The sequence below is a fragment of the Lolium rigidum genome, chromosome 3 (assembly GCF_022539505.1).
Source record: "Lolium rigidum isolate FL_2022 chromosome 3, APGP_CSIRO_Lrig_0.1, whole genome shotgun sequence".
Taxonomy (NCBI): domain Eukaryota; kingdom Viridiplantae; phylum Streptophyta; class Magnoliopsida; order Poales; family Poaceae; genus Lolium; species Lolium rigidum.
In genome coordinates this window covers 35,164,509-35,174,523 of record NC_061510.1, presented here as the reverse complement: position 1 = coordinate 35,174,523, position 10,015 = coordinate 35,164,509, and positions in this window count along the sequence as shown.

Here is a 10,015-nt window from a genome sequence, read left to right as displayed (position 1 = left end):
TGGAAGTTGTTTACTACTGTAGCAACCTCTCCTTATCTTAGTTTTGTGCTTTGTTGTGCCAAGTAAAGTCTTTGATAGTAAAGTGAATACTAGATTTGGATTGCTGCGCGATAGCAGATTTCTTTGCTGTCACGAATTCCGACCTGCCTCTCTCGTAGGTAGCTCAGAAAATTATGCCAATTTACGTGCGTGATCCTCAGATATGTACGCAACTTTCATTCAATTTGAGCATTTTCATTTGAGCAAGTCTGGTGCCTCAATAAAATCCATCTTTACGGACTGTTCTGTTTTGACAGATTCTGCCTTTTATTTCGCATTGCCCCTTTTGCTATGTTGGATGAATTTCTTTGATCCATTAATGTCCAGTAGCTTTATGCAATGTCCAGAAGTGTTAAGAATGATTGTGTCACCTCTGAACATGTGAATTTTTATTATGCACTAACCCTCTAATGAGTTGTTTCGAGTTTGGTGTGGAGGAAGTTTTCAAGGATCAAGAGAGGAGAATGATGCAATATGATCAAAGAGAGTGAAAGCTCTAAGCTTGGGGATGCCCCGGTGGTTCACCCCTGCATATTTTAAGAAGACTCAAGCGTCTAAGCTTGGGGATGCCCAAGGCATCCCCTTCTTCATCGACAACATTATCGAGTTCCTCCCCGAAACTATATTTTTATTCCGTCACATCTTATGTACTTTGCTTGGAGCGTCGGTTTGTTTTTGTTTTTTGTTTTGTTTGAATAAAATGGATCCTAGCATTCATTGTGTGGGAGAGAGACACGCTCCGCTGTTGCATATGGACAAGTATATGTCCTTAGGCTTTACTCGTAGTATTCTTGGCGAAGGTTGAATCTTCTTCGTTAAATTGTTATATGGTTGGAATCGGGAAATGCTACATGTAGTAACTCTAAAATGTCTTGAATAATTTGATACTTGGCAATTGTTGTGCTCATGTTTAAGCTCTTGCATCATATACTTTGCAGCTATTAATGAAGAAACACCTAGAGCTTGCTAAATTTGGTTTGCATATTTGGTCTCTCTAAAGTCTAGATAATTTCTAGTATTCAGTTTTGAACAACAAGGAAGACGGTGTAGAGTCTTATAATGTTTACAATATGTCTTTTATGTGAGTTTTGCTGCACCGGTTCATCCTTGTGTTTGTTTCAAATAACCTTGCTAGCCTAAACCTTGTATCGAGAGGGAATACTTCTCATGCATCCAAAATCCTTGAGCCAACCACTATACCATTTGTGTCCACCATACCTACCTACTACATGGTATTTCTCCGCCATTCCAAAGTAAATTGCTTGAGTGCTACCTTTAAAATTTCCATCATTCACCTTTGCAATATATAGCTCATGGGACAAATAGCTTAAAAACTATTGTGGTATTGAATATGTACTTATGCACTTTATCTCTTATTAAGTTGCTTGTTGTGCGATAACCATGTTCCCGGGGACGCCGTCAACTACTCTTTGTTGAATATCATGTGAGTTGCTATGCATGTCCGTCTTGTCTCGAAGTAAGAGAGATCTACCACCTTAATGGTTGGAGCATGCATATTGTTAGAGAAGAACATTGGGCCGCTAACTAAAGCCATGAATCATGGTGGAAGTTTCAGTTTTGGACATATATCCTCAATCTCATATGAGAACACTAATTGTTGCTACATGCTTATGCATTAGAGAGGAGTCCATTATCTGTTTTCCATGTTGTCCCGGTATGGATGTCTAAGTTGAGAATAATCAAAAGCGAAAAATCCAAAATGCGAGCTTTCTCCTTAGACCTTTGTACAGGCGGCATGGAGTTACCCCTTTGTGACACTTGGTTAAAACATGTGTATTGCGATGATCCGGTAGTCCAAGCTAATTAGGACAAGGTGCGGGCACTATTAGTATACAATGCATGAGGCTTGCAACTTGTAAGATATAATTTACATGATACATATGCTTTATTACTACCGTTGACAAAATTGTTTCATGTTTTCAAAATAAAAGCTCTAGCACAAATATAGCAATCGATGCTTTCCTCTTTGAAGGACCTTTCTTTTACTTTTATTGTTGAGTCAGTTCACCTATTTCTCTCCACCTCAAGAAGCAAACACTTGTGTGAACTGTGCATTGATTCCTACATACTTGCATATTGCACTTGTTATATTACTCTATTTTGACAATTATCCATGAGATATACATGTTATAAGTTGAAAGCAACCGCTGAAACTTAATATTCCTTTGTGTTGTTTCAATACCTTTACTATGAATTTATTGCTTTATGAGTTAACTCTTATGCAAGACTTATTGATGCTTGTCTTGAAGTACTATTCATGAAAAGTCTTTGCTTTATGATTCATTTGTTTACTCATGTCATTACCATTGTTTTGATCGCTGCATTCATTACATATGCTTACAATAGTATGATCAAGGTTATGATGGCATGTCACTCCGGAAATTATCTTTGTTATCGTTTACTCGCTCGGAACGAGCGAGAACTAAGCTTGGGGATGCTCGATAAGTCTCCGACGTATCGATAATTTCTTATGTTCCATGCCACATTATTGATGATATCTACATGTTTTATACACATTATATGTCGTATTTATGCATTTTCCGGCACTAACCTACTAACGAGATGCCGAAGAGCCAGTTGTTGTTTTTGGTTTCAGAAATCCTAGTAAAGAAATATTCTCGGAATTGGACGAAATCAACGCCCAGGGTCCTATTTTTGCACGAAGCTTCCAGAAGACCGAGGGGGAAAGAAAGTGGGGCCACGAGGCGCCGCCACAACAGGGCGGCGCGGCCCAGCCCTAGGCCGCGCGGCCCTGGCGTGTGGGGCCCTCGTGTGGCCCCCCGCGTTGCCCTTCCGCCTACTTAAAGCCTTCGTCGCGAAACCCCCAGTACCGAGAGCCACGATATGGAAAACCTTTCTGAGACGCCGCCGCCGCCAATCCCATCTCGGGGGATTCTGGAGATCACCTCCGACATCCTGCCGGAGAGGGGATTCATCTCCCGGAGGACTCTTCACCGCCATGGTCGCTCTCGGAGTGATGAGTGAGTAGTTCACCCCTGGACTATGGGTCCATAGCAGTAGCTAGATGGTTGTCTTCTCCTCATGTGCTTCATTGTCGGATCTTGTGAGCTGCCTAACATGATCAAGATCATCTATCTGTAATTATATATGTTGTGTTTGGCGGGATCCGATGGATAGAGAATACTATGTTATGTTGATTATCAATCTATTACCTATGTGTTGTTTATGATCTTGCATGCTCTCCGTTATTAGTAGAGGCTCTGGCCAAGTTTTTGCTCTTAACTCCAAGAGGGAGTATTTATGCTCGATAGTGGGTTCATGCCTCCATTAAATCTGGGACGAGTGACGGAAAGTTCTAAGGTTGTGGATGTGCTTGTTGCCACTAGGGATAAAACATTGATGCTATGTCCGAGGATGTAGTTATTGATTACATTACGCACCATACTTAATGCAATTGTCTCGTTGCTTTGCAACTTAATACTCGGAAGGGGTTCGGATGATAACCTCGAAGGTAGACTTTTTAGGCATAGATGCATGCTCGGATAGCGGTCTATGTACTTTTTCGTAATGCCCAATTAAATCTCACAATATTCATCATATCATGTATGTGCATTGTTATGCCCTCTCTATTTGTCAATTGCCCGATCGTAATTTGTTCACCCAACATGCTATCTTATGGGAGAGACACCTCTAGTGAACCGTGGACCCCGGTCCATTCTTTTATACTCGAAATACAATCTGCTGCTATTGTTTTACTCGTTCTTTGCAAACAATCATCATCCACACTATACATCTAATCCTTTGTTACAGCAAGCCGGTGAGATTGACAACCTCGGCTGTTTCGTTGGGGCAAAGTACTTTGGTTGTGTTGTGCGGAGTTCCACGTTGGCGCCGGAATCCCCGGTGTTGCGCCGCACTACATCCCGCCGCCATCAACCTTCAACGTGCTTCTTGACTCCTACTGGTTCGATAAACCTTGGTTTCTTACTGAGGGAAACTTGCTGCTGTACGCATCACACCTTCCACTTGGGGTTCCCAACGGGCGTGTGCTTTACGCGTCATCACCCCCTGATTCGCACACGCTCGTCTTACCGCGAAGGTCGGCTCTGATACCAAATGCAACACCCCGACCACCCCTGACCGAGCATGTCACATCCTGCAGCTCTCAAGGATCTCTAGACTGTCCCCAGAAACCAACACTAGTCTTTTTTGCGCACTGTCCTCACTCATGCGCACCTGGGATCAACTTTCCGGTCGGTCACCCATCCTCAAGTCGCTCCAAGCCAAACACGCTTAACCTCGGAGTTCTTTGGAGATGAGCAGATATGCCACCGCCAGTCAAACTGTTCGACTGAATGACTGGTGAGCTACGGTCAGCAAGTTAGATGGTAATTTCTTTCCTATTGGTAGGCCTAGTCAACTTGATCTTATATTTATTTCACTTTACAAGTTGATTGTGTCTGTGGTTTGTCATGGCCACTATATGTGTAGGAATTCATGAAAAACAATGGTGAGGCCGTCTTCTATGAAATGATCAACGACAACGCCGATGAGGACAGTGGCGAATACACTCAATATGATTAGGCATTGTCATGTAGCTGGATCCATGTTAACGCGGCCACGCCTAGCTTCCTTCGTCTGCCACGTAGCTGGATCCATGTTTATCGTAGGGCGGCAGCGTGCATGTAACTATTCGTTCCTTGAGTCACTGTCATGCCATGCAATCTGCCTGCATCACGACGCAGCGATCCAGATCCAGACTTGGTTCGGGCCACGCATGATTTGCGCATCGATGGTGGTGCCGTGGTGGTACCGCTGCTGCTGCCTACGTAGCCCTGCCGCCGCATGGACAAGTCATTTAAAACGCGCCCGTGATGCGAGCGTCTTCTTCCGGCCTTGCCGTCCTTGGATGGTCGAGATTACACGTTCGTTTGTAAGGTCATTCCGGTATTCGTTTAGGTCTATTCGCGGACACGAAAATCGGTTGAAAAGATTTAGTGACGACTGTATACCTTTAAGGTGTCTCCAACAGTCTGCGTAAAAATAAATAGGACTATCAAGCTCCTTTAATGATGACTCTCGTTGAGTCTCGCCACCCGTGATTACCGTTTTCCGTCCGAGGATGGTCGATTCCCGCGCGCGGCCGTACATTTGACGCACTAGACCGCAATTCCGCACTCGGAAAACCGGGCGTTGATTCTCGCCCTGCGGTGCCAATATATATTGGGCGTCGCTGCCATGGCAAGGCAATCTCTATCTACAAGATATAGCTAATCACTTCCGTTTGCGTCGGGCCGAAGACGTCCTAAAGAATATTTTTTCAGAATGTACCGATTATCGCGTGGCCGATTTAACATTGTCCTGTCCCCGCTCTTCAATTTCACCTGCAGCAACCGCCGGTGCGTGTTTCGCTCGTCCTTTTGAGATCCGGTCGGGGCAACGACTGTCCGGCCATGACCGCCGTACCGTACCTTACCGACGCGTATCTATCGACAGCGCATTTTGCACCGAGGAATCTTCAACGGCTTGCAGGTGAAGGCGAAGGACGGGACAATACGGGAGGAAGACGTCGTTCCCATCGCAATTACGAGCAGACAGCCCCGATCGATCGGAACAACACACGTCGCTCTCTCTCCACATCAACGAACGAGCCCGAGATATCTAGATGGGCAACAGGGAAATGAAACAGCCCTTCTTTCGTCAGAGCTAGTAACACGAGAGACCGGGACCACCTCTCACTTTTTTCGCCTGGTAATTTCCGACCATGCAGAGTGAGAAATTAAGCGAGGGTATACAACGTGCACGCGGCACCTGCCGCTTCGTGTGTACCGTCCTCCCTTTTGCTGGACGTACGTACGCTTCCACAGTTCCACGTACGGACGAGTATGAGTCGTCATCATACATTGTAACATTGAGTGTTCCTTAAATCGATTCACGCGAGCGGCATGACCCAACGGAAACAACATCGGTGGATCATGGATGGATGTCTACCGTCGTCCTGTCCTCTGTACGGCCGGCTGCACAAGCAACTGCATGCATGCATCAGCAGCAGTGATACAGTAGCTCGTTTTATCAGGAGCTAATCCTATATAACTAAGAAGTTCATCCCCACTATCCTATTTCTCTAAACATGCAGCTATGCCACATCATCAAACTATCTCAAGAGCAATTCCCTTTCCATTTTCTTTTCAGTTTCTCTTTGCATCGCCAGAGAACAAGTCCGTTGCCCTCCTTAGGATTTATTTTCCACGATATTCAGCTTGACTCCTCGCCTATCACACCACCAGCTGTTGCAGATTTATAGACTTCCCATCCTACCGTAGTGGGGAAACGAATCGTCTAATGTAACCTGGGAGACGAGCGAGCCGCTGCCGGCCGGCCTCCTTTTTAGTCTTCTCTGCCATGTCATTTGTACACCATCGCCTTCACTCGGCCAGGAGACCAAGAGAGATCCGATCCCCCTCTGCCGCCTCGACCAGATTGTACGCACCTGTCACCCAGCACTAGGTTTTCTCATGTGCCATGGACGTTTTGTGGCATCATCGTTTTTGCTGCAGGTATTTCCTTTCCGTGCGTTTCGTTGGATTCGTCCGTTCATCAGCTCAAGCCATTCACGTTCTTGACATAGTTGGTAAGTTTCACTAGATTTGGTCATTTGTCCTCAGTTTATTTTGCTGAGACTTCTTGATTTTGTTGCAATTTGTGGTCTGTGTTCTTGCTGCTACGGATTGCTCGCAGGAGATACATGCAAGTACAAGAGAAATTGAGGTTCAATAAAGTTTCTACTTTCTACATTCATTCAGGATTGCAACTAGCACTGGTAGAAAAAAGGCCTTCCGTCCAGCCCCATTAGTCGCGGAAATGCAAAAACCGCGACCAAAGGCGGATTTAGTCGCGGCTCGGTTGCCCAACCGCGACCAAAGGCCTGGGCCCGGCGCGCTCGGTGGCCAGCTGGTGGACGTGAGGGGCTTTAGTCGCGGTTGGCCGGGCCAACCGCGACTAAATGTCCTCGGGCCCGGCCCAAAGGCCTTCGGTCGCGGTTGGCCGGGCCAACCGCGACTAAAGCCCCTCCCCTACATATACCAGCCAGCCCACGACACTTAGCCATTTGGTGCCCACTTCTCTTCACAAACTTCACAAGGGGTGTAGGTTTGCTTTTGGCTCTTCTTATGCACACAAGGTGTTTGATGAAATGTCCCAAGAGCATGAAACAAACATGATATGAAGTGTCGGAGCCACACTTGATCGAGCTTCCTCATTTATTTTTTCCTCCTCGATCGCGGTTAGCAACAACACACTTGAACCTTTCATATATATGTGTCATTGATAAAATATGCATATGTGTGTAGTTCATTGTTTAATTTCTATTTAATTAGTTTAACAAATGCATGCGATGGTTAATTATATATTTTGTATTATAATAATGCGGATGAATCGGCAATGGATGTACGCTAGCCGACTCTCCGGCGAATTCACTACGGGTTTGCAAGATTTCCTCGTAGTGGCTAATGCGAACAAGCAGGGGGGTTTTGTTATCTCGTCCATGTGTTAACCGTAAGAATCGAAGGGTTACTCTTCCTCAAGGGAAGTTCACGTGCACTCGATTCGGCATGGTTTCATGCCAAGCTATAATTGTTGGACCAAGCATGGAGAAAGAGGGGTTATAATGGAAGAAGATGAAGAAGGGGATGACATCGATGAGAGCTATCTTGATCATTTCGGTGATACTTTCATGGATGATGCTGAAGGTGGGGAAGGTGAAGGGGAAGGTGATCAAGAAGAGGCACGTGATGAGCCCGCTGATGATCTTGGTCGGACCATTGCTGATGCACGGAGTCGATGCGAAACTGAAAAGGAGAGGGAGAATTTGGATCGCATGTTAGAGGATCACAAAAAGTCGCTGTACCCGAGGATGCGATAATGGTCCGAAAAAGCTGGGCTGCACACTTGGATTTGCTTGAGATGGAAGGCACGGGAAGGTGTAGCTGACTCGGGATTTGAAAACTTGCTGAAAATGTTGAAGAATATGTTTCCAAAGAATAACGAGTTGCCCTCCGGTACGTATGAAGCAAAGAAGGTTGTCTGCCCTCTAGGTTTAGAGGTTCCGAAGATACATGCATGCATCAACGATCGCATCCTCTACCGCGGTGAATACGAGAATTTGAATGAATGCCCGGTATGCACCGCATTGCGTTATAAGATCAGAGGCGATGACCCTGGTGACGATGTCGAGGGCCAGAAACCTAGGAAGAAGGTTCCCGCCAAGGTGATGTGGTATGCTCCTATAATACCACGGTTGAAACGTCTGTTCAGGAACAAAGAGCATGCCAAGTTGTTGAGATGGCACAAAGAGGACCGTAAGTCGGACGGGGAGTTGAGACACCCCGCGGATGGAACGCAATGGAGAAAGATCGACAGAGAGTTTAAAGATTTTGCAGCTGACGCAAGGAACATAAGATTTGGTCTAAGTACGGATGGCATGAATCCTTTCGGCGAGCGAGCTCCGGCCATAGCACTGGCCCGTGACTCTATGCATCTACAACCTTCCTCCTTGGTTGTGCATGAAGCGGAAGTTCATTATGATGCCGGTGCTCATCCAAGGTCCGAAGCAACCCGGCAACGACATCGATGTGTACCTAAGGCCATTAGTTGATGAACTTTTACGGTTGTGGGGCAGACCTGGTGTCCGTGTGTGGGATGAGCACAAAGAAGAGGAATTTGACCTACGAGCGTTGCTTTTCGTAACCATCAACGATTGGCCTGCTCTTAGTAACCTTTCGGGACAGTCAAATAAGGGATACAATGCATGCACGCACTCGCTTACATGAGACTGAAAGTGTACATTTGCCAAATTGTAAGAAGAACGTGTACATGGGGCATCGTCGATTTCTTCCCAAAAATCATAACGTAAGAAAGCGCGGCAAGCATTACAACGGCAAGGCGAGATCACCGGCCGAAGCTGCGGAGCAACGCTTGGTGCTGAGGTATTTGATATGGTCAAGGATTTGAAAGTCATCTTTGGAAAGGGTCCGGCGGACAATCAGTTCCGAAGGGAGGCGACGGGCACGTAGCCATGTGGAAGAAGAAATCTATATTACGGGGAGCTAGAATATTGGAAAGTCCTAGAAGTCCGCTCCGCAATCGACGTGATGCACGTTACGAAGAATATTTGCGTGAACCTGCTAAGCTTCTTGGGCGTGTATGGGAAGACAAATGATACAAAGGAAGCACGGCGGGACTCGAGCAACGCTTGAAAGACCACTGATGACCGAGCATCCGGAATGGTTTCAAGGTCGTGCCGGCTACGCTACGACCAAAGAAGAGAAGGTCATCTTTTTTGAATGCCTGAGCGGTATTAAGGTCCCGTCTGGATTCTCGTCCAATATAAAGGGAATAATAAACATGGCGGAGAAAAAGTTCCAAAACCCGAAGTCTCACGACCGCCACGTGATTATGACGCAATTGCTTCCGATTGCTTTGAGGGGGCTCCTGCCGGAAAATGTTCGAGTAGCCATTGTGAAGCTATGTGCATTCCTCAATGCAATCTCTCGGAAGGTAATCAATCCAGAAGTTCTACCACGGTTACGAACGATGTGGTCCAATGTCTTGTCGGTTTCGAGTTGGTGTTCCCGCCATCCTTCTTCGATATTATGACGCACCTCCTGGTTCACCTAGTCGAAGAGATTTCCATTCTCGGTCCGTATTTCTACACAATATGTTCCCCTTCGAGAGGTTCATGGGAGTATTAAAGAAATATGTTCGTAACCGTGCTAGGCCGGAAGGAAGCATCGCCAAGGGCTATGGAAATGAGGAGGTAATTGAGTTTTGTGTTGACTTTGTTCCCGACCTTAAGCCGATTGGTCTTCCTCGATCGCGGCACGAGGGGAGACTAAGTGGAAAAGGCACGATCGGAAGGAAATCAACGATATGTATGGACGGCCATTCTCCGATCGAAGCACACCACACGGTTCGACCAATTCCAGCTTGGTGGCTC